The 21,237-nt window shown below is 41.6% G+C and overlaps 1 long non-coding RNA gene across 4 annotated transcripts in view; it reads left to right on the top strand.

Moving 5' to 3' along the window:
- Window positions 1-21,237, top strand: part of LOC117077470 — a 102,674-nt gene that overhangs the window by 17,704 nt on the left and 63,733 nt on the right. For 3 of the 4 annotated variants that reach the window (XR_004434781.1, XR_004434778.1, XR_004434779.1), the window contains exon 3: window positions 8,848-9,000. This is a non-coding gene — a long non-coding RNA (uncharacterized LOC117077470). Of the gene's footprint in view, window positions 1-8,847; window positions 9,001-20,603; window positions 20,660-21,237 lie in introns of those variants that run through there. The other variant, XR_004434780.1, reaches the window with a different exon arrangement.

Below are 21,237 nucleotides of genomic sequence, written 5' to 3'. Positions count from 1 at the left end.
GACAATGGTGCAGTAGACACTTTCTGTAGTCCATCTCTCCAGAAAAGCAACTCAAAACAATCAATAATGTATAATTAGAAGATCATTTTCTCAGCACGATATATGGGGCATTTATTAAAACCTACAGCTAATAATACAGTCAAGAGGGAAAGATTGAAAACTTTGCTCCTACAATCATGAACAGGAGAAAAACGCCCACTGTTGCCACTTGTCTTAAACATTATACTTAAAATCTAGCCGGAGTCATCAGTCAATGAAGATATATAAAAGGTATCCCAGTTGAAAAGAAAAAATGGAAATTATTTCTCTTCACAAACATGATGATCTTATAAAAAATGCTGCCAGGCACAGTGGCTCACACCTGTAATCCCAGCACTTTGGGAGGCCGAGGCAGGTGGATCACCTGAGGTCAGGAATTTGAGACCAGCCTGACCAATATGGTGAAACCCCGTCTCTACTAAAAATACAAAAATTAGCCAGGCGTGGTGGTGTGCGCCTATAATCCCAGCAACTCAGGAAGCTGAGACAGGAGAATTACTTGAACCTGGGAGGCTGATCTTGCAGTGAGCCCAGATTGCGCCACTGCACTCCAGCCTGGGTGACAGAGTGAGACTCCGTCCCCCAGCCACCCCCACCAAAAAAAGGAACAAAAAAAAAAAAAAGAAAAGAAAAGTCTCCCTTGATTCACAGTTTGCTCTGTAAAATGTGAGATCAAGACAGAGAGCTAGCTTCTCTCCCATTTTGGTGTCCCTTGCAGGAATGCTATTCTTGCCTCAATCCCTAGGAGGCGTCCTGACTGCCTGTAGGAAGAAAAATCCCTGAGGGAGTAGTCTGAGACTGAAAGTGGAGTTGAAGCTAGCAACCCCAGTGCATTAAATTTAGGGGACTCTTCTTTTACTCAGGCAAAGATCTCAAACCAGAGAGGAACATCAGCAGCAACATGAAAATGAACAGGAATGGAAAAAGAACAAGAAAGGCTGGTCTTATATAAAATAAAGTCAAAAACTGTAAAGAGAGACAAAGAAGGTCACTGTATAACAGTGAAGATGCCAGCCGGGTGCAGTGGCTAACACCTGTAATCCCAGCACTTTGGGAGGCCGAGGCGGGCAGATCACGAGGTCAGGAGATCGAGACCTTCCTTGCTAACATGGTGAAACCCCGTCTCTACTAAAAATACAAAACTTAGCCGGGCATGGTGGCGGGCACCTGTAGTCCCAGCAGCTCTGGACGCTGAGACAGGAGAATGGCGTGAACATGGGAGGCAGAGCTTGCAGTGAGCCGAGATCGCGCCACTGCACTCCAGCCTGGACGACAGAGTGAGACTCCGTCCCCCAGCCACCCCCACCAAAAAAAGGAACAAAAAAAAGAAAAGAAAAGTCTCCCTTGATTCACAGTTTGCTCTGTAAAATGTGAGATCAAGACAGAGAGCTAGCTTCTCTCCCATTTTGGTGTCCCTTGCAGGAATGCTATTCTTGCCTCAATCCCTAGGAGCGTCCTGACTGCCTGTAGGAAGAAAAATCCCTGAGGGAGTAGTCTGAGACTGAAAGTGGAGTTGAAGCTAGCAACCCCAGTGCATTAATTTAGGGGACTCTTCTTTTACTCAGGCAAAGATCTCAAACCAGAGAGGAACATCAGCAGCAACATGAAAATGACCAGGAATGGAAAAAGAACAAGAAAGGCTGGTCTTATATAAAATAAAGTCAAAAACTGTAAAGAGAGACAAAGAAGGTCACTGTATAACAGTGAAGATGCCAGCCGGGTGCAGTGGCTAACACCTGTAATCCCAGCACTTTGGGAGGCCGAGGCGGGCAGATCACGAGGTCAGGAGATCGAGACCTTCCTTGCTAACATGGTGAAACCCCGTCTCTACTAAAAATACAAAACTTAGCCGGGCATGGTGGCGGGCACCTGTAGTCCCAGCGCTCTGGACGCTGAGACAGGAGAATGGCGTGAACATGGGAGGCAGAGCTTGCAGTGAGCCGAGATCGCGCCACTGCACTCCAGCCTGGACGACAGATCGAGACTTCGTCTCAAAAAAAAAAAAAAAAAAAAAAAATAGAAGAGGCCAATTCAGCAAGAGGATAGAATAATTTAAAATATGTATGTACCCAACACTGGAACACGCAAATATATAAGGCAACATTTGGAGATCTAAACGGAGAGATAGACTGGTGTACAACAATAGTGGGAGACTTCAGTACCCCACTTTCAGTAATAGACAGCTTATCTAGACAAAGAAACATTGAAATTAAACTGTACTCTAGACCAAATGAACTTAACTGACATTTACAAAGTATTTAATTCAACTGCTGTAGAATATACATTCTTGTCATCAGTCAGCACATGGAACACTCTCCAGTATAGAGCATGTGTTAGGCCACAGAACAAGGCTCAACAAGTTTAAGAAAAGACCCGAAAATATGAAATTACTAGAAGAGACTGCGGAAATGCTTTAAGACATCATTTTGGGCAATGATTTTTTTGTAAGAGACCTCAAAAAGCACTGGCAATCAAAGCAAAAATGGACAAATGAGAGTAAAACTTTGGCACAGCAAAGAAAACAATAAAGTGAGGAGACAACCTACAGTAAGAGAGAATATCTTTGCAAACTTAAAAAAACTCAGCTCAATAGAAAAAAAACCAAATATATCTGATTTACATATGTGCAAATGATCTGAATAGACATTTCTGAAGGAAAGACACACAAATGGCTGATGGATACATCAAAAAGTGCTCAACATCACTAATCATCAGGGAAATGCAAATCAAAACTACAATGGGATACCGTGTTACCCCAGTTCAAATGTCTCTTACAAAAAGAGAGAGAGTAACAGATGTTGGCTAGGAAGCAGAGAAAGAGGAATGCTTGTATAATGTTGCCTGCAATGTATATTAGTACAGCCTCTATGAGACACAGGATGGAGTTTCCCAAAATACTAAAAATAGAATTACCATATGATGTAGCAATCCCACTTTTGGGTATATATCCAAAAGAAAGGAAATCAGTACATCAAATATAAGTATATATACATTGCATCTTCATGTTTATATGCATTCTCATGTATATTGCAGCATTATTCCCAGTAGTCAAGATATGGAATCAACGTAAGTGTTCATTGATGGATGAATGGGTTAAGAAACTGTGGCATACATATAAAATGGAAGATTATTGAGCCAGAAAAAAGAATAGAATTCTGTCATCTGCAGCAACATGAATGGAACTTTAGGACACTATGTTAAGTGAAATAAGCCAGATACAGAAAGACAAATTATCACATGTCCTCACTCTTATGTAGGAGCTAAGGAATCCATCTCATGGAATGTATAGAGTAGAATGATGGATACCAGAAGTTAGGAAGGGAAGGGAATGAAGAGAGGTTGGTTAATGACTACAAAAATACAGATAGACAGAAGAAGTAAGTTGTAGTGTTCAATAGCAGAGTTAGGATGTCTATAGTTAACAATTATTTAATGGTTATTTCCAAATAGATAAAACACATTTGAAATGTGCCCAAACACAAATAATAAATGCAGTAGGGGATAAGTATCGCAGTTGTCTTTTTTTGGTTATCACACATTTTATGTGTGCATCAACATATCATGTGTACCCCATAAATATGTACAACGATGATGTGTCAATTTAAAGAATAGGCAAAGGTCTTAAATATACAATTCTCCAAAGAAGATATACAAATGATCAACAATTACATGAAAAGATGCTTCCATTATTGGTGTTTTCAGAAATGTAAATCAGAACCACTTCATGATACCACTTAACACCCACTAGAATGGATATTACTTAAAAAGAACAAATATGGGTGGCGAGGCGGAGAAATTGGAACCCTTCTGCAGTGAAGGTGGGGATGCTAAATTGCGCATCTGCTATGGAAAACAGTTTATCAGTACTTCAAAAATTTAAACATAGAAATAATCGTATGACCTAGCAACTCTACTCCTAAGTATACTCCGCAAACAATTGAAAACAAATACTCAAACAAGTACATGTATATACTCACTGTATGTATTTATTAACAATACCCAAAAGGTGAACACAAGCATACATCAATCACTTGATGAATGGATAAACAAAATGTGATATATACATATGGATATTATTCAGCTACAAAAAGAAATGAAGTACTGACATGTATTACAACATGGATGAAATTTGAAAACATGCTAAGTGAAAAAAGCAAAATGAAAAAGGCCCCTTACTGTGATGATCAGTAGTGAAGGAAAGCAGATGAGTGTTTGCCAGGGGCTCGGCATAGAGTGGAATGGGGAATGACTGCTTCATGGGTCCAGGGTTTTCTTTTGTGGTGATGAAAATGATTTGCCACTACATAGAGGTAGTCCTTGCACTGCATTGTGAATGTACTCAATGCCACTGAATTTCACACATTTTAATGGTTAATTATATGTTATGTGAATTATATGAACAGTTTTAAAAAGTGCCAATATTTTTAAACCTATCATTATTTCCAAGAATAACTAATTATATTTGAAAAGTGCTCAAGTTATCAGTGAAGAAAACTTGTTTTAGGCCGGGCGCGGTGGCTCAAGCCTGTAATCCCAGCACTTTGGGAGGCCGAGACGGGCGGATCACGAGGTCAGGAAATCGAGACCATCCTGGCTAACACGGTGAAACCCTGTCTCTAATAAAAAGTACAAAAAACTAGCCGGGCGAGGTGGCGGGCGCCTGTAGTCCCAGCTACTCGGAGGCTGAGGCAGGAGAATGGGGTAAACCCGGGAGGCGGAGCTTGCAGTGAGCTGAGAACCGGCCACTGCACTTCAGCCCTGGCGACAGAGCGAGACTCCGTCTCAAAAAACAAACAAACAAAAAAAAAACTTGTTTTAACAATTATACTATGGAGGAATTTGAACATTAGTTTATAAATGTACATATTATATGTGCAAAGGAACAGATCATAATAGCCCAAATATTTTAAAAGTGATTATTTCTTCTCACTAGGTTTGACCTACCATATGTTTTCTGCTTATAATTCTTAACATTCTTCTAGAGTAAAATATAAAAAACTTCAACCACTCAAAAGTATATATTGATATGGATATATTCAAAGATTATAAGGTGATGCTGAGGATTTTGGACAAAATTTCAAATAATATGAATCCAGTTATATTGCAAGTAAAATGCGTGCAGGACTCTGCGTATATTCATATCTGTTCATATGCATATACAAATGTTTAAATACCATATATATGTTTTTTTACACAGGATCAGACTGTATTCCCCAGGCTGGAGTGCAGTGGCATGATCATGGCTCAATGCAGCCTCAACCTTCCTGGACTCAGGTGATCCTTTCACCTCCACTTCCTGAGTAGCTGGGACTACAGGTACATGCCACCATGCCTGATTATTATTATTATTATTATTTTGTAGAGACAGGGACTTGCTAAATTGCCTAAATGCTAATTGCTAAATTGGTCTTGAACTCTCAGGCTCAAGCGATCCTCCTGCCTCAGCCTCCCAGAGTGCTGGGATTAGAGTTGTGAGCCACCACGTCCAGCCAATGCCATATATTTTAAATTATGGTCAGTGTTATACTGAGTGTGCATTTGAATACGGTATTTTTGGCCCACAAATTCATATCTTTAATTCACAGACATTAATGAAACATTATAGCTGCATGTGAATGGTGTGAACAAATCCATCTTAAGTTTTCCTGGGGTTCACATCTAAGTGACTGAATATGAGACGTGCCTATTTCATTATCATTTATTGAATTTTGTTTTCTTTCTTTTGAGATTTTAAAGATAAAATTTGAAGGTAAGAATTAGAGATAAAAATTCAAGAATAATTTTAAATCCTAATTTTCAGAGGCATAACTATGTAAAATATATATATTTATATATGTTATATATGTATAAATAGATTTTGTAGATTAAAAAGAGCAAGGTGAGATCTTAATTCTTAATGACTAGTCCAATCACTCAGTTCGTTGCAAATATTTTATTGTCCAAATCCAGAAATTGCAAATTTTATATGACAATGTCAAAAACCTGTCAGAAATCAAATTTTAGAATGAAAATCTTCATTCATACTATGGAATATTCATACTAAAATACAGTGTATATCTAAATCCTATTTAAATGTAAACTCATTGTGTTGACTATATATAGAACTTTTTACTACGTATTGAAAAAAGGAATAAATATGGAAAAGGGTGTCAGTGTTTAATATACAGTTTTATAAGACTGCTTTTTCTTGATCAGCACATGGGTTTTTTTTTTTTTTTTTTTTACTTCTTTGCAAATTCCACCTTTTTGTTGTTACTAATGAGAAAATATAGGACTGAATCCTAACTGGAAAACAGTAACACAGATACACAGCAAAGTTATAGGGCACAGTCTTAAGCCATGGCCATTTAATGACACAGGAAAATGTTTGTGTTCCAATGTTAAATAATGAAGCCATGAGACAAAATCCTGTGATCCATCTGACTGAAATTTATAGTCATTCCTGTGTTTGTGTCCATTTAAGTCGGGTTCTGTGTCTCTCTCAAGCTTGAGAGCTATCTGGTCCCTTATCTTAGAGCTCCACTAAATGGCAGCCTCCCACTCAACATATAAGGCCCAATGCCTACATCAGAACATGAAATGGAACTCCTGGGGAACATGGGTAGGGAGTCAGGACAAGAACCACATGGCCTGGCCAGGCTCAGTGGCTCATGCCTGTAATCCTAGCACTCTGGGAGGCCAAGGCGGGCGGATCACGAGGTCAGGAGATCCAGACCATCCTGGCTAACGCGGTGAAACCCCATCTCTACTAAAAATACAAAACAAAAACAAAAACAAAAAAACCAGGCGTGGTGGTGGGCGCCTGTAGTCCCAGATACTCAGGAGGCTGAGGCAGGAGAATGGCGTGATCCCGGAGGCAAAGCTTGCAGTGAGCCGAGATCGCGCCACTGCACTCCAGCCTGGGCGACAGATAAAGACAAAGTCTCAAAAAAAAAAAAAAAAAAAAAGAACCACATGGCCTGGTGCCTAAATTTGCTCTTCTCCAAGACCTTAGGTGTCAACATTTGTTGTTTGCTTCTTTGTTGTTTCCTTAGGCATGGATTCCTGAGGTCTGCCCCAATACTACAAGGCAATTTGATATAAGAAAACACAGCAGATATAATGCTGAGTGAAGAAGAGTAGAAATGAGAAGATTGGTTGTGCGGATACTGAGTTCTTGAAAAGAGGAGATGTTTGATGAGAGTGAATGGATTACACCCCGGTTTAATATCCAATGGAAAACAAAAGCAAAATGCTAAGAGTGGAATAAGTTTACACAAATTGAGCAAACTGCTCAGCAGTTCTAGTTTCTGGTGGCTTTGTCTCTTCTTGGCCTTTTTTTGAAATGTGATGGGCGGGAGAATAGCACCTAGAGCAAAGTCAGTTGACTTTTCCCATACCATACTGCCATCATGCGGAAATAGCTTCATAGCGTCCAAAGCCCTGAGCATTTCCTCCATGTGAGCCCTGGCAGTTGAGGAAGGAAAAGCCAGTGGAAGCTGAACAGGCCCGAGACACAACTTGATTTTCCTACCCTTTTCTCTGAGGCCTGGCAGAAACAATGAACAAATGCAAAGTCTCCGTGAAATATCTGCTGAATGAGGGACCAGGACTGAGCCAGCTGCTTCCAGGAAGTTTTGGCACAGGAAGTAGAGGACAGGGCTCAGTGTCCTCATAGTGGGGACAAGGCCAGAAAATGCTACAGTCAATACAGACCCTTGGGGCGTTTATGTTATGAATATGCCCTTGGGAGCTTTAGGCAACCTGGTTGCCCTTGTGTTGTGGGGCTGTGACATTTATAGCAGCAGTGTTGGATGGCAATGACAGGCCAATTCCAGGAGCCATCTATCTAAAGTCAATGTCACTCACATGGCCCTCAATACACTAAAATTATAAACAACACTGCCTATAGCTAGAGGGACGACTGTAGAGCAGTGACGATACATTGACATGCCTATGAGGGCCAGATCATCTTTTAGGAGAGCCGATTTGCGGAAGTGGATGAAGGCCAAGAATGTAATGAAAGGCCTAAGCAATTATCTGAGCGCACAAGCCAGCAGCTTCTGTGACTTTATAAGTTCAGGAGAAAGTCTTTTCAAGCGAATCTACTGTTTCAGCCTCCCAAGTAGCTGAGATTATAGGCATGTGACACCACGCCCAGCTAATTTTTATATTTTCAGTAAAGCCGAGGTTTCGCCATGTTGGCCAGGCTGGTCTCGAACTCCTGACCTCAAGTGATCCACCTGCCTCGGCCTCCCAAAGTGCTGGGATTACAGGCGTGAGCCACCGCGCCCAGCCTCCAGTGTTTAATACACAATTGTATGGCATTGCTTTTCTCTTGATCACCACATCTTTTTAACTTCTTTGCAAATCCCACCTCTTTGTTACTAATGTGAAAATATAGGACTGATTCCTAACTGATAAACAGTAACACACACACACAGCAAACTCATAGGACATAGTTGTAAGCCATTGCAGTTTAATGAACCAGGAAAATGTTTGTGTTACAATGTTATATAATGAAACCGTAAAACAAAATCCTGGGATCTATCTGATTAGCATTTATAGCCATTCCTGTATTTGTGTACATTCAAGTAGGGTTGTATGTGTCTGTCAAGCTTGAGAGTTATGTGGACTCTTATGTTAGGGCCCCACTAAATAGCGGCCTCCCTCTCAACGTACAAGGCCTACTGAGTAGGTCTGAACATGGAGTAAAACTCCCAGGGAACCTGGGTAGGGAGTCTGGAGAAGAAACACATGGCCTGGTGCCTAGATTTGCTCTCCTCCAAGACCTTAAATGTCAACATTATTTTTTTTCTTTCTCTTTAGACATGGATCCCTGAGGTTGGTCCTCAATACTACAAGGCAATTTGATATCGTAAAAGAACACTGCAGACACAATGCTGAGTGAAGAAGAGTAGAAATGGGAAGACTTGGTTGAGCGGAAACTGAATTCTTGAAAACAGGAGATGATCGATGAGGGTGAGTGGATTACACCTCAGTTTTATATCCAAGAAATGCCAAAAGTGGAATACCTTTACGCAAATGTAGCAAAATGTTAGGTAGCCATAGTTTCTGTATCTTTGTCTCTTCTTGGCCTTTTTTTTGAAACGTGATGGGCGGGAGAGGAGCGACTGGAACAAAATTAGCGGCTTTTCTCGCACAACACTGCCATCGTGCGGAAATAGTTTCATAGCATCCAAAGCCGTGAACGTTTTCTCCCTGTAAGCCCTAGCAGTTGCGGAAGGAAAAGTCGCCCAAGACAATTGACATTCCTACCCTTTTCTCTGAGGCCTGGCAGAAACAATGGACAAATGCAAAGTCTTAGTGAAGTATCTGCTGAGTGAGAGACCAGGACTAAGCCAACTGCTTCCAGGAAGTCCTAGTACAGGAAACAGAGGACAGGGCCTCAGTTTCCTCATAGTGGGGACAAGACTAGAAGATGACACAGCCAAGTGCAGACCCTTGGGGCATTTATGTTATGAATATGCCGTTGGGAGTTTTAGGCAATCTGGCTGTCCCTGTGTTATGGGGCTGTGACATTTACAGCAGCATTGTTACATTGCAATGGACAGGCCAGTTCCAGGGACCATCTATCTGAAGCCAGTGTCATTCACATGGTCCTCAATACACAAAAATTTTTTTTTTTTTTTTTGAGACGGAGTCTTGCTCTGCCACCCAGGCTGGAGTGCAGTGGCCGGATCTCAGCTCACTGCAAGCTCTGCCTCCCGGGTTTATGCCATTCTCCTGCCTCAGCCTCCCGAGTAGCGGACTACAGGCGCCCGCCTCGTCGCCCGGCTAGTTTTTTGTATTTTTAAGTAGAGACGGGGTTTCACCGTATTAGCCAGGATGGTCTCGATCTCCTGACCTCGTGATCCGCCCGTCTCGGCCTCCCAAAGTGCTGGGATTACAGGCTTGAGCCACCGCGCCCGGCCTACACAAAAATTTTTAACACCATTGCCTACAAGAGGGACCTCTGTAGAGGAGTGAGGATATATTAACATGCCTATGAGGGCCAGATCATCTTTTAGGAGAGCCGAGTTGCTAAAGTGGATGAAGGCCAAGAATGTGATGGAAGGCCTAAGCAATTCTCTGAGCGCACAAGCCAGCAGCTTCTGTGACTTTATAAGTTCAGGAGAAAGTCTTTTGTCATAATGGGACCCCGATGTCATCTCAGTTCTCTCAAAGAGGGCAGATAGGTGGCTCTTTCCTGTTCCATGTCCTTGAGAAGTATGGCATTGTTTAGGCCTGAGCAAATCATTATGTACTGCATCCAAGCTAGTATTTTCTCTAGCAGCTTCAAATCTATTTCTTAATGAAGACATCCAATCTTGGTATGGAGACCTCCAGATACTCTCTGACTCATAAATGAAGAATCAATAAGGGTGACTAAAAGTGTATGGGTGACTTGATCCTCATGACATTCTTCCTCAAAGTTATTATCTTAGTATCTGAATTCTTAATGAAAGGAATAATGTTAGTCTGGTTCTACATTGTGACATTACAGTGCTTCAAGAGGTTGTTCAGGTATGACCTCTCCTGGCCTCTGAGGATTCAGGCAGGCATTCCAGGGTAAGGCATTCTAGGGTAGCCTGGCTTTTTTGACATCTTTCACTGTGTCTAATTGAGTGATGATCTGCATACGTAGATGCTGTTGGCATGCACAAGTGTCTTGGAGACTCTCTGGGAAGCATTTCTCCATGACCCTTGATATCTTACTTCCCCAGAGTATTTCACGTAAAGTAGAGTTAGACATCTGCTAAACTACTTCCTATGGAGGAATACTTTGACCTGACCATTTTCTCGGAAGAATACAGACCTACCTGTGGGACAGTGTCTCATATATGAAGGTAGAAATGCTGGTGTCCCCAAACCTAGAATTGTTTAGGCTAGGTGATTTTTTATTCACTCCTTGCTAACTATGTTTAATAGAGACTATGTGCCTGGGCAGTGGATGGAAGCCTGGAAAGGAAATCACACCTAGCTGAATCACAGTGGTAGTGACAAGGAGGTTGAACGGTTTCTCTGAAATGGAAGATAGTGCGGTGGGGCAATGAGCCTATCATTCCCATTTAGGTTGGATACATGTCATTCATGTGCACCAGGTAGTCCCTTTAGCTCTCACAAAATCTTAACTGCATTCTCTGTGTCCTCATAAAGAGTCATTCCCTGCCTCTGATTTAGGGAGAAAAGCAAATTGTTGAACCTTGAGGATTGAACCTACCACACCATAAGATAAATAGCAAAGTAAAGTGTATATTACTCTACTTCTCTTTTTTTTTTTTTTTTTGGGAGGGGGTGGGGGGAGGGACAGAGTCTCCCTCTGTCGCCCAGGCTGGAGTGCAGTGGCACAATCTCGGCTCACTGCAAGCTCCATTTCCCAGGTTCACACCATTCTCCTGCCTCAGCCTTCTGAGTAGCTGGGACTACAGGTGCCCATCTCCATGCCCGGCTAATTTTTTGCATTTTTAGTAGAGATGGGGTTTCACCGTGTTAGCCAGGATGCTCTCGATTTCCTGACCTCGTGATCTGCCCGCCTCGGCCTCCCAAAGTGCTAGGATTACAGGCGTGAGCCACCGCGCCCAGTGTATTTTACTCTACTTCTAACATGTCATAACCTTAAACCAAACATATAGTCATGTATGTATTCTAGAGAACCAATATGCGCATTGTGATGCATCTGTAAAAATTTAAACAAAAAATGAATAGTGTCTATATTTCTAAAGGAATGTTTCTGAGTGTATATTTTTCAGATTTACCTTCATTTACACTGAAGGCTTGCAATGTTGAAAACAACGCTTACCATTTATGATATTCAAATGAATTCATCCTCCTGAAAGCTTTGTTAAAATATACACTTGATCTGCTCCAAACCACAATGTAGAGTGTGATCTAATTTCAATACAGATTTGTTATTTACATGAAATTAGGAATGTATGTATAGCCGGGCATGGTAGCTCACACCTGTAATCCCAGCACTTTGGGAGGCCAAGGTGATTGGATCACTTGCAGGGAGGAGTTCGAGAACAGCCTGGCAAACATGTCGAAATCCGTGTCTACTAAAAATACAAAACAATTGAGGTTGGTCACGGTGGCTCATGCCTGTAATCCCAGTACTTTGGGAGGCCTAGGTGGGCGCATCACGAAGTCAGGAGATCGAGACCATCTTGGTTAACACAGTGAAACCCTGTCTGTACTAAAAACACAAAAAATGAGCCAGGTGAGTGGCATGTGCTTTTAGTCCCAGCTACTCAGGAAGCTGAGGAAGGAGAATCACTTGAACCCGGGAGGCAGAGGTTGCAGTGAGCAGAGATCACACCACTGCACTCCAGCTTGGGCAACAGAGAGAGACTCTGTTTCAAAAAAAAAAAATACAAAAACAGGTAACCAGGCCTGGTGGCATGCACTTGTAACCCCAGCTACTCAGGAGGCTGAGGCAGGAGAATTACTGGAACCTGGAGGTTACTATGAGCCATTTCACTCCAGCCTGGGTGACAGAGTTTTGGTCTCAAAAAAGAAAAAACTAAAGTGTATGTGTGTGTGTGTGTGTGTGTGTGTATGTATGTATATATATGCATGGAAAAATCCAAATTTATTTATTTATTGACTTGACAAATTGTAGTGCTTTTCATCTTTATCAGTACATTGATTGTTCTCAATCTTTGTCAAGCATTATTCTTTAATTAACTAGTGGGACAATACTGTAAGACTTATATCTAAAAGACAAATTATAAAATACACACGCACACACACACACAAACAGACATACACTATAAAGTCTCAGGAAATACTTGAAGAATATGTAGTGTAATGGGAACATGCCGAGTTTTTATGTTAAATGACGAGACCAGGAGATGAAACTTTGAATAACCTTGATAGGAATTGAACATATGTAGTATGAGTATCATGCCATGTGGAGCATATATGGCATGCAGTAATGACAGCTATCTGGTCCCTCCTCTATGCCAAATTGTTGCTTACAATGCAACACATGAGCTAAAACATGAAGAACTCCTGGTTGTCTGGAAGGGGGGCCAGAACAGAGACCACCAGGATTTGTAAATCCTGGTGGTCTGGGAGACTCAAGCAATTTTATGCTTGTACCTTCATCCCCAAATTTATCCCCCGAGGGAGACAGTTTGATGCCATGGAAAGTACTGGACCTATAAATCTGAGGTAAATCATAATCATATAGACTAGGTCAAGAGGATTTTAAATTTCTGAACAAATAAGATTTCTGATGAGGGTGGGTGGTTTAGGCCTTGGTTTGATTTCAGATGGAAAACAAAAGCAAAAGTGCCATAGTAAGACCTGATGACTCCAAACTGGACAAAAAGCAAGGAAGCAATGTTTCCTTGTACCTTTGTCTCTGGGTCGTGTTTTTTCAGACAAGAAGGGCAGGAGAAGAGGACTCCAAGACACCTGTTGACACATCTAGAGCACTACTGCCACCATGAGGATTTAGTTTAACTACGCCCTACGCCTTATGCCTAAACCATGTCAATGTTCTTCCCCTGAGGACAATCCTTCCACCTGTTGGGGAAGGTCTGGCCTGTGGGGAGGGGAAAGAGAGCTGAGCTCCATGCTATTCATCCTTGCCTTCTCCTCTAAGACCACACTTTGGGAGGCTGAGGCGGGCAGATTGCCTGAGATCGGGAGTTTGAGACCAGCCTGGCCAGCATGGTAAAACCCCATATCTACTAAAAATACAAAAATTAGCCGGGTGTGGTGGCAGGTGCCTGTAATCCCAGCTACTCAGGAAGCTGAGAATCGCTTGAACCTGGGAAGGGGAGGTTGCAGTGAGCCGAGATCTCGCCATTGCACTCTAGCCTGGGCCACACAGTGAGACTCCGTCTCTCTCTCTCTCACACACACACACAAAGACTGGACATTGGCAGTGCCTTAGTATAGGACCTGGAGAGTGAAGGAAAGTAAATAGTGTGAATGTCCCTTGGTAAAACCATGCTCCTTGTGCGCGGTACTGATGCTACCAGAGACCCAAAGACCGGTAGCAAGATGCCAGCATGTGAAAGCCTGCCAACTCTTGCTCCAAGGGGCAGAAACAGATGCCCACAAGAGCCTGCATGTGTGTTTGGGTAGGTTCCTGCTGTCCTGCCCACAAGTGGGGGAACGGAAGCCCTGCCCCTGAACTTCCTGTGCCAGGACTGCCCGGCAACTGCTGCTTCAATCCAAGCCCCTCACTCTCCAGGTTCTACACCAAGATACCACCAATGTCCAGGCCTCTCTTAAGACCTTAGAGGAGAAGCCAAGAAGATGTAGCCTGGAGCCCAATCTTCTTCCACCTCGCCGTAGATCAGATCTTCCCCCACAGTGAGGCTTCCAGGGAAGGACACTGTAATGGCGGATTTTGTGTTTAAACGATTTCCTCACGGTGGCAGTAGTGCTACACGTTTTCATGGAAGCTCTGTCTAGGAGCCCTCTTCTCCCGCCTTTTCTGCCTGAAAAAATGCCACCCAGAGACAAAGGCGCCACCAAACATGGCCACCAGGAGATTTGTCCAGTTTGGTGCAACCTGGTCTTACTGTTGAATTTTTGCTATTTTCTTTCCACCTGAAAACAAATGAGGCCTAAACCACCTTGCTCCTCAGGAATCTTGCTCTTTCAGAAATTAAAATATACTCCTTGCTGAGTCTATCTGGGTGTGATTTACATCACACTGTTACAGGTCCAGCAAGTTCCATGGCATTAAATTGTCTCCTTCAGGTGATAAATTGGGTGGATAAAGGTACAATAAGGAAAAATATATCTGAAACTTGGAGAAGATCTTTGGCAAACAGTTTACAAATCCTGGTGATCTTTGATCTGGTTCCCCTCTTGGACAACCAGAGAGTTCTTCATGTTCTAGCCTCATGTGTTGTTTGTAGTCAACAATTCGGCATGAGCCATAGAGTAAGGATCAGATAGCAGTCATTACTCCCTGCCCTATATGCTCCACGTGGCGTGATCCTCATAGTCCCTATGTTCAGTTCCTATCGAGATTACTCAGTTTCATCTCATGGTCTCAACATTTAACACCAGAACACAGCATGTTTCCATGCATTACATATTCTTCAGGCATTTCCTGAGACATTAGATGCTGTGTGTGGCGGGGATAGGTGTGTGTGTTATGTCCTGTCCCTTGGAGCAAGAGTTAGCAGGCTTTCAGGAAGTATTACCGTATCATGGTCCTTTGTTGCAGCAGTATGAGAACACCAAAGACAGGCCTGTTCCAGGTGTGATAAAGCAGGAGCCAGTATGTTTTCTGATAGTCTCAAGGGCATCTAGCTGTCTAGAGACTGAAAGGACCTAAAGTTTCACATCTTCTAGTAGAGTTGTTTTTTGGTTTTTTTTTTTAGATGGAGTCTTGCTCTGTCACCCAGCCTGGAGTGCAGTGGCACGATCTCAGCTCACTGCATCCTCTGTCTCCAAGTTGAAGGGATTCTCTTGTCTCACCGCCTGAGCAGCTGAGACTACAGGTGGGCTCCACCATGTTCGGCTAATTTTTGTATTTTTAGTAGAGACGGCGTTTCACCATGTGAGCCAGGCTGGTCTCAAACTCCTGACTTCATGTGATCAGTCCGTCTTGACTCCCCAATGTGCTGGATTACAGCCTTAAGCGACTGTGCTAGGTCGTTCCTTTTTTAAAAATTTTTTATTTATTTACTTTCTTAGTGTAGTTGTTTACACATAAAGGGATGGGAACCAAAAGGAGTGAAAAGGATTGAAAATCAATCCACATTTTAAAAGTGCTTGTCTGTTGGAGGTAGCATTACCCATGATCTCACTTTGTTAGTGATGGCAGAGAACCAAGTTACCCCGAGTAACAGGCGGCATGTCTATATGGGTCCAGAGGAACTTCAGTCCTTGCATCCTCAGAAGAAAAAACTCAACTGAAGGGCATAAAGCAGAAAAAGAGACTGAGGCAAAATTCAGAGCAGGATTGGAAGTTTATTTAACAGGCTTTAGAACAGGAAAGAAAGGAAAGAAAGAACGCTCAGAAGAGATCCAAGTGGGTGCCTGAATGGCCAAGAGAACAAAAAGACCTTTTAACCTTGATCCTGGGACCTTATAGGCTCGCCTCTTTCCCATGATTCTTCCTTTAGGGTGAGCTTTCTGCATGCGCAGTGCTCTCCTTACCGTTTGGAATTGAGCACTGTGCAGCATGTTCAAGGAGGTATACACATGCCCATCTGAGGCTTTTTTCCTTTTTCTGGTGGCATGCACCTGGAATGTCATATTTCGCCATTTGTCTCTTTTTTTTTTTTTTTTGAGACGGAGTCTCGCTCTGTCACCCGGGCTGGAGTGCAGTGGCCGGATCTCAGCTCACTGCAAACTCCGCCCCCGGGGTTTACGCCATTCTCCTGCCTCAGCCTCCCGAATAGCTGGGACTACAGGCGCCCGCTACCTCGCCGGCTAGTTTTTTGTATTTTTTAGTAGAGACGGGGTTTCACCGTGTTAGCCAGGATGGTCTCGATCTCCTGACCTCGTGATCCGCCCGTCTCGGCCTCCCAAAGTGCTGGGATTACAGGCTTGAGCCACCGCGCCCGGCCCATTTTGTCTCTTAATATGCATGCCCAAGAAGCTGCTTCTCCCTGGGGCCTGCATTCAATTCATACTTTTAATATTAACATGTGGACCATCAGGAGATTGCCTCTCCCATGCTACCAAATTATCATTTTTAGGGGGACAATGTGATCATTGCTGAACCATCAGGTGACATTCCTATTGTTTGGGGGAGAGCCCTTTACTGCCCTGCTCATTGCCTATGTAACTAACTATAACAAATTTGCTTTTTCACATATGACTGTTGTGTCAGGCAGATTTGAAGAAGGATGAATGTTTCTACAAATTCAAAAACAAGTGACAAAAGTGACATCAGTGAAAATGGTGCAGTAGACACTTTGTTAGTCCATCTGTCCAGAAAAGCAACTCAAAACAATTAATAATGTTTAATTAGAAGATCATTTTCTCAGCACCATATATGGGGCATTTATTAAAAAACCTACAGCTAATAATATAGTCAAGAGGGAAAGACTGAAAGCTTTGCTTCTAAAATCATGAAGAGGAGAAGAACATCCACTTTTGCCACTTCTATTGAACATTATACTTAAAATTTTAGCCCAGGGCATCAGGCAATGAAGATATATAAAAGACATCCCAATTGAAAAGAAAAAATTGAAATTATTTCTCTTCACGAATGCAATGATCTTATTAAAAATGCTTAAAAATCCAGAAAAAAACAATATTAGAGCTAGTGAACAGTATCTCGCAAGCACAGCAGGATATAACATTAACTCGGAAAAATCAGTTTTAGTTTTATTTGTGTACACTAGCAATGAATAATCTGAAAATTAAATTAAGAAAGCAATTCCCTTTACAATAGGATCAAAATGAATCACATTTTTAGGACAATAGTTAATAGATGAAAGTCTTATACATTGAAAATCACAAAATATTGTAGAAGAAGTTAAAGATAACCCTGATTTTAAAAAAGGACATCCTGTGGTAATGGGTTGGAAGACAAAATATTTTTAACATACCAATACTACCCATAGAGATCTATAAATTTAATGTAATCCTTATTATTATCCCAATGAGCATTGGTTGTTTTTGTAAAAAAGGAACACAAATTCTAAAGATCCTGTTAAATTGCAGGAGATCTGATAACCAATGTAAAGTTTGAGTAAGAAAAACCAAGGCGGAAGAGTCACACTTCTAGATTTCAAAACTTACTAGAAAAGCTAGAATAATCAAAGCAGTGTGATAATTAAGTAAGAATACACACAGTGATTAATGGAAGAGATGGAGAGTCTGGAAATAAACCCAAACATTGTGGTCAATTCATTTTTGACAAAGTTATTAAGGTCATTTTATGAGTAGTTAATAGAGTCTTTAACAAATAGTACTCAGACAACTGGTTATGCACATGCAAAAGGATGAATTTAGGCTGGGCACAGTGGCTCACGCCTGTAATTCCAGCACTTTGGGAGGCTGAGGCGGGTGGATCACTAGGTCAGGAGATCCAGACCATCCTGGCTAACATGGTGAAACCCCGTCTCTACTAAACAACGCAAAAAAAAAAAAAAAAAAAAAAGCCGGGCGTGGTGGCGGGCGCCTGTAGTCCCAGCTACTTGGGAGGCTGAGGAGAATAAAGTGAACCCAGGAGGCGGAGCTTGCAGTCAGCCGAGATTGCACCACTGCACTACAGCCTGGGTGACAGAGCGAGACTCCATCTCAAAAAAAAAAAAAAAAAAAAGCAAAAAGTATTGGGTGTAGTGGCATGTGCCTGTAATCCCAGCTACTGGGGAGGCTGAGGCAGGAGAATCGCTTGAAGCCAGGAGGCAGAGGTTGCAGTGAGCCGAGATTGCCCCACTGCATTCGAGCCTGGGCAACAGAACAAGACTCCATTTAAAAAAAAAGAGAGAGAGAGAGATAGCAAAAAGATAACCAATGGAAGAAATTTGAAAACACCTTAAGTGAAAGAGACAAGACTAAAAAGACCACTTACTGTGATGATCAGTAGTGAGGGAAAGTAGATGAGTGTTTGCCAGGGGCTGGGCAGAGAGTGGAATGGGGAATGACTGCTTCGTGGGTCCAGGATTTTCTTTTGTGGTAATGAAAATGCTTTGCCACTAGATAGAGGTAGTGCTTGCACTGCATTGTGAATGCACTAAATGCCACTGAATTTCACACATTTTAATGGTTAATTTTATGTTATGTGAATTTTACCAACTCAGTTTTAAAAAGTGCCAATACTTTTAAAGCTGTCATTATTTCCATGAATAACTAATTCTATTTGAAAAGTACTCAAGTTATCAGTGAAGAAAACTTGTTTTAACTATTATACTACAAGGTGGCCTGATACGGTGCCTCATGCCTCTAATCCTAGCACTTTGGGAGGCTGAGATGGGAGCGTCACTCTAGTCCAGGAGTTCGAGATCAACCTGATCAACATAGCTAAGCCCCGTATCTAAAATTTAAAAAAATAAATAAATAAAAAACAGTTACACTACAGGGGAATTTGAACATTAATTTATAAAAGTTGGTATTATGTGTGCATAGGCAAGGGTGATGATTTCTTCTATGTTTGACCTACCGTGTGTTTTCTACTTTATAATTTCTTAAACTTCTCTTAGAGTAAAATATGAAAAAATTACAAGCACTCAAAAGTATATATTGATGTAGATATATTCAATGAGCATAAGGTGATACTGAAGATTTTGTACAAAATTTCAAGCATTAGGCATCCAATTATATTTAAACTGTGTCGAGTGTATGTGTATTTATATCTGTCTGTAGGTATATTACAAAATTTTAAATGCTGTATATGTATGACTTTTTAGACAGTGTCTCACTCTGTTGCCCAGGCTGGAGTGTAGTGGCATGTATATGGCTCATTGCAGCATCAACCTCCCTGGGCTCAGGTGGTCCTCCCACCTCTGCCTCCTATGTAGCTGGGGCTTCCATTGCATACCAACATGCTCAGCTATTTTTTGTATTTTTTGTATAGACAAGGTCTCACTGTATTGCCAGGGCTGACCTTGAACTCCTGGGCTCAAGCTATCCACCTGCCTTGGCCTCCCAAAGTGCTGGGATTACAATTGTGAGCCACTATGCCTGGCCAATGCCATACATTTTTAATCATTGTAGATGTTATAATGAGTATATGTTTGAAGATGGCATTTTTGGCCAACAAATTCATGTCTTCAATTCATCGTTACATAAACAGAGACACTAATGAAGCATTCTAGCTGCGTGTGAGTGGTGTGAATGCATCCATCTTACAGCTTTCTTTTTGTTTTTGTTTGTTTGTTTGTTTGTTTTTTGTTTTTATGAGACGGAGTCTCACTCTGTAGCCCAGGCTGGAGTGCAGTGGCGTGATCTTGGCTCACTGCAACCTCTGCCTCCCGGGTCCCGGTTCAAACAATTCCCCTGCCTCAGCCTCCCAAAGTAGCTGGGATTACAGGCATGCGACACCATGCCCAGTTAATTTTTGTATTTTCAGTGGAGATGGGGTTTCACCATGTTGGCCAGGCTGGTCTTGAACTCCTGACCTCGTGATCCACTCTCCTCGGCCTCCTAAAGTGCTGGGATTACAAGCATGAGCCACTGTGCCTGGTCATACAGTTTTCTTAGGTTACACATCTAGGTGACTGAATGTGCGAGATGCCTATTTCAACTACAATTTATTGAATTTTGTTATCTTTCTTCGAAGGTTTTAAAGATAAAGTTTTAAGGTAAGAATCAGGAATAAGAATTCTAGAAGAATTAAAAATTCTAATTTTCAGAGGTATAAGTATGTATTATACATATGTTTATATTGTAGATAAATATGTATTTATATGTTTATGTATGTTTAAATATATATATTTTTTCGCCAGGCACACTGACTCACGCCTGTAATCCCTGCACTTTGGGAGGCCAAGGTGGGCAGATTACCTGAGGTCCGGAGTTCCAGACCAGCTTGGCTAACATGGCAAAACTCCATCTCTACTAAAAATACAAAATTAACCTGGCGTGGTGGCGCACACCTGTAGTCTCAGCTACTCCGGAGGCTGAGGCAGGAGAATCCCTTGAGCCCGGGAAGTGGAGGTTGCAGTGAACCAAGATGGCATCACTGCACTCCAGCCTGGGAGACAGAGTGAGAATCCATCTCAAAAAGAAAATTTATATATATATATATATTTATGTATATGTATTTTTTAGATTTAAAAGTGAAAATTGAGAACTTATGTTTTCATGAATAGTCCAAATAAGAAGTTCTTTGCAAATATTTTATTGTCTAAAATTCAGATATTGCAATTTTTTATGAGAATATCAAAAACTCCTCAGCAATCAGATGTGAAACTTTTAAGTCTTCAACCTTATGTATAGCTAAATTTAATTAAAATGTAAATTTATTGTGTGTTTGTATACATAGAACTTTTTATCTGTGTATTGAAAAAATGGGAGTAAATAAGGAAATGGTTATCAGTGTTTAATATATAGTTTTATGACATTGCTTTTCTCTTCATCAGCATGTGGTTGCTTTTTTACTTTGCAAGTTCCATGTCTTTGTTACTAATGAGAAAATATAGGACTGATTCCTAATGAAAAAGAGTAAGACACATACACAACAAAGTTATAGGACACAGTCTTAAGTCATAGCCATTTAATGACACTGGAAAATATTTCTGTTCCAATGTTAAATAATGAAACCATGAGACAAAATTCTGTGAT

Source organism: Trachypithecus francoisi, unplaced genomic scaffold, assembly GCF_009764315.1.
Source record: "Trachypithecus francoisi isolate TF-2019V2 unplaced genomic scaffold, Tfra_2.0 Lachesis_group6, whole genome shotgun sequence".
NCBI lineage: Eukaryota > Metazoa > Chordata > Mammalia > Primates > Cercopithecidae > Trachypithecus > Trachypithecus francoisi.
Note: the sequence above shows the minus strand (reverse complement) of the source record. Positions and strands in the feature narration are given on the sequence as shown.